This window comes from Perognathus longimembris, chromosome 28, assembly GCF_023159225.1.
Source record: "Perognathus longimembris pacificus isolate PPM17 chromosome 28, ASM2315922v1, whole genome shotgun sequence".
NCBI classification, from domain to species: domain Eukaryota; kingdom Metazoa; phylum Chordata; class Mammalia; order Rodentia; family Heteromyidae; genus Perognathus; species Perognathus longimembris.
The window spans coordinates 62576392-62580774 of record NC_063188.1 but is presented as its reverse complement, the minus strand read 5'-3'; positions in this window follow the sequence as shown (position 1 = coordinate 62580774).

Sequence of the window (4383 nt, the reverse complement as noted above, 5' to 3'; positions counted from 1 at the left end):
CTTCTACAGGCCCTGTCTTGTGTTGCTTTCATCTGGGTCAGTCCTAGGCCCCTTCAATTCTACCCCTTTCATTTTCCTTCCATATGCATTTGTTTTCCCCATTCCCACCATGCTGCCTTTGTTCAGCCCTCATCCCCTCTCACCTGGACTAATCAAACCTGTCTCCCAACCATTCTTCCTGTTTTTTGTATGTGTATGCAGGTACTGGGGCTTGAACTCAGTACTGTCCCTTGGTTTTTCACTCAAGGCTGGTTCTCTACACTGTAGCCACATCTCCATTTCTAGCTTTCTGCTAGTTAATTGGGGATAAGTGTCTCATGGAGTTTCCTGCCTGTGCTTGCTTTAAACTGCAATCCTCAGACCTAAGCCTTCTGAGCAGCTAGGATCACAGGCATGAGCCACTGGCACTACACTCAAGCCAAGGCCTTTAAGGATCATGGGCAAGCAGGTGCCAGAGGCTCATGCCAGCAACCTTAGCTATTCAGGACGCCGAGATCAGAGGATCATGGTTCAAAGCCAGCCCAAGGAGAAAAGTCCAGGAGACTCTTACCTCTAATAAATTATAAAAAAAAAAATAATAAGCCAGAAGTGGAGATCTGGCTCAAGGGGTAGAGCACCAGCCTTGAGCAAAAAGAAGCTCAGGGACAGTGTCTAGATCCTGAATTCAAGCGCCAAGACTGGCACTACCCTCCCCTCAAAAAAGACATAAGCCAAAGATCAACAGAATGGCATGTAATAAAGAGAGAACCTAAGAACTTGTAAGATAAGAATCAGGATAGTTAAAGGCAGCCTAAACTTTAGCTCCTCGTGCTCTGCCTGGATGCCATCCTCCATCCCTTCCTGTCCCCATAGTTTGAGGAACTTTCCTCTTGTCTGTGGGCAACACCTGTCATAAGCAAGAAAAGATTATAATCACCCAACCTTCTTACTAATCTTAGCATTAGGTTGCTCCTCTGCTGCTAATCTGGTAGCGGAAGAACAGTCAAGGAGAAGAGAGGTGCTGTAGTGGCCCTCTGCTTCTTATGATTGGTAGCCTCTGACCAACCTTCTCAGCTCTTCCTCTCTATGCCCTCATCAGCAGAGGTGAAAGCCAGGGAAGCTGGTTAGGAGATAGGTTAGGCGCTCTCCAATCTAGTCTCCCTGTAGCAGCCAAGTCAATCTTTTTAAAAATAAAAGCTTATCTTGTCACCTCTCCCTGAAAACTTTTCAATCTTATCCATGACTCCTAGTACCCTTGAAATAAGCCCCCAACTACTTAGCATGGCACCCAAGGCTCTGCATGATTTGGCCCCTGCCAAATCCTCAGGCTTCTATTTGGCAGTGCTCCTACTTCACTTCTAGTCACGATGAACTACTTGGCAGGTTTCTGAACATGCGCTTCCTGGCTTTGCTACTGGGCTTTTACCCATGCCTTGCCTATGCCCACACTGCCAGTTCGCATTCATCCCTTAATTAAGACTTCAACTCATTTCCCTCAGTTTTAACACACATCTTTTACCCATGTTTATATTGCTGATGCCTAGGTACCTAGTATGCCATATGGAGCATAATAGACCTCTGATAGATATTTGTCAAATGAATGAATCTTAACTCAGGTGATCATGGGCAAAATCACCTCTGAGGGAAGCCAGAAGGATTGACTTCTCCCTCTTTCCATGGGAGGGAAATCTCTCAGCAGTGTCCTATTACACAAGGGTGTGATTCCTTCCTTTAGCCCCTGTAACTCAAGTGTGAGCATCTCAAAGACAAGGCTATGTTTGGATGTTTGGTCCTTTGTCAACTCCAGTAGATTGCTAACATAGTGATTAAATAGGCATCTAATGATTGATAGTTTTGTTTCTTGTCTCATCTCCCTCTACTTCTCCATTAATGACCTGCAGCGACTGTGACAGTTTCATGTCATACTCATGGCCTCAGAAACATGCAAAGTTGAGTTTCATGACTTCCTTGACATATACCCCCTTTACCTGGAATACTCAAGCCATTCACCAAGGAACCAGTTCCTGTTCTTCCAGAAACTTTTTATGCTCCCACCATAGTCGGCAACTTAATAGGCCTAAAGATTCTCACTAAGCTTATTTACCCTTGGCATGTTGTCATGTTCCTCAGGGAAAAAGCAAGATTCAAAGGGAAAGGATATAAGTCAGAAACAATAGCAAATTCAGTGATGGAATGTGTATTATGTTCCCACTCCATGAATCCTTCCACTAGCATGTATATACATACATACAGATATATATATATATGTATATGTGTGTGTGAATTACTCTTATAGACTGTGATTTCATTTAAAGCAGGTCCATGTCACTTACCCTTTCATCTTTTCAGGGCTTTACTTGAATGTTAAGAGGGCTCTTACAGGCTGTGTTTCTATTCCTTAGGCAATGTTAACTCTCTCTAAATCTCGGCTTCCTTCTCTGCAAATGGAGATAAGAGTAGCACTATCTCATAGGATTACTGTGAGCATTACTAGGTGAGTAATGGACACAAAGTACGTAGGCAGTGTCTCACACATACTATCTGGTCAGCATTGTTAGTACTCTTCATATTAATAAATCTTTGCCGGCAATAGTTGGTTAAAAAACTAGAACGCAAGAGTTAATGGGAGTAGGAAGGAGCAAGGAAAGGGAGTAGATCACAGGAAGAATCTGAGATTTGGGGGAGCCCAAACAAGGGTAGTGGCGCGGTAGGACGTTTATCTATCCCAGTTCCTAGTGAGGGCCCCAAGCACATGGTTCCATCCCAGCAGCACGGCGCAGTTTGCCTAACTCTAGCACAGCTATTCCAAGTTGCCTGTAGGGGGAGCCAGAAAGCCAGTGCAGGGGTTTGGGGGGAGGTTGCTGGAAATCTTCCTAAGGGCAAAAATGACACTCCACCACTACTACCCATCTTAGCCAGTCAGGCTTCCTTGAGGAAGCTCTCCAAGGGCAGCGGTCTTCGGTAGCTGAAGTGAATGGGAGCTGTCCTTCAGGACCAGGGGCCGCCTTGGCCTGGGGCAGGACAGTGAGGGCAACAGCAGAGTTAGGGACACCGAATCAGTCCGATCGGCAGCAGCCGGCTCCGGTATCTGCTAGTCATGTGGACGAGAAAGCGACCCAGGGAGGCAGCGAAACGCTAGGGAGACACGTCTTGCCTCCCAGCTCCTAGAATCACCCTCAGAAGTCTCCTCGCTCTCGGGGGTGGGGGGGGGGGGAGCGAGGGGCTGCCCTGGGGAGGGAGGCTGGCGCCGGGGTCGGTGGGGGAGGGTGAGCACCGGGGCCTGGGACTCAGCGTGTGGCGTGTGCACGCGGGGAGCGGGCGGATGAACGGAGGCGCTGAAGTGAATGGAGTTGGGGGTGGACTGGAAACATCCCCAAACAGCACAGGCTGCGGCCGGCGGGGGCTGGGTTGGGGGGGGTGAGGAGGGGGGTAGTCCTGAGGCGCAGGCGCAGTCGGGGCCCCAGACCTGCTCCCTCCTCCTCTTCGGTGCCTCTTTCTCCGCCCTGCTCCCCCCCAAACACACTCGCACACGGGCTCTCAAGGTGTTCTCCGCACAGCGGAAGATGGCGACAGACTGAGGGGGCATGGCCAGTGGGAGCCACGGGGCCGTGCCTCTGGGCGGCCACCACAGCGGTGTGAAGGAGAGGCGGAAGTGAGAGGCGCACTAAGTAAAGCTGGGTGTTGGCGTCCGGCGCCTGTGGCGCTGCGGGGAGCCAGGTGGCCCGCCAGAGCCGGTAGTCCGGGAGCAGAAGGTGCAGAGCCACAGCGGAGCCGGCCCAGGACCGACCCCGGTCAACGGCCGGAGCACGAGAGAAGCCCAAAGGGCTGGCCAGTGGACTGGCCGGCTGGCCTAGGAGGGCGCGAGGGAGGCAGGGAGCGGCACGGAGCGGACAGCGGGCGGACGGGCGAGAGCGGCGTGGGGCGGCGGGGCTAGGGGAGCAGAGAGGAGCGGTAAGCGGCGGTGGGGCACGCAGGGCGGCGCTGAGGGGCACAGAGCTGCGCTGAGCCGAGACGGCGGGAACAGAGTGGTAGGCGGGCGGTCCGCCGGGGCGGAGTGAAGTGGTGCGGAGCCGAGGGCAGCCGAGGGGCCCGACACTATGAGGAGTGCGGCGCCGCCGCCGCAGCCGCCACCGCCCCTGTGCCCCGCACCGCCCCCCGCCGGGACTCTGGGCAGCGCCTAGCGGGGGCCGGGCGGCGGCGCCGGGCGCTTAGTGAGGGAACGCGGGAGGGGCGCGGGGACGGCACGAGAGCGCTCTGCCACTCCGGCCTGAGCGGAGGGGTGGGGAGCCCCCGGGGCCGGCCGGCCTGTGTCACCATGCGGCCCCCGAGGTAGAGCCTGGACGGCGCCGGGAAGCGTGGAGCCGTGCGCAGCCTGCCCGCTTCAGACGAGACAGCCGTCCGGCC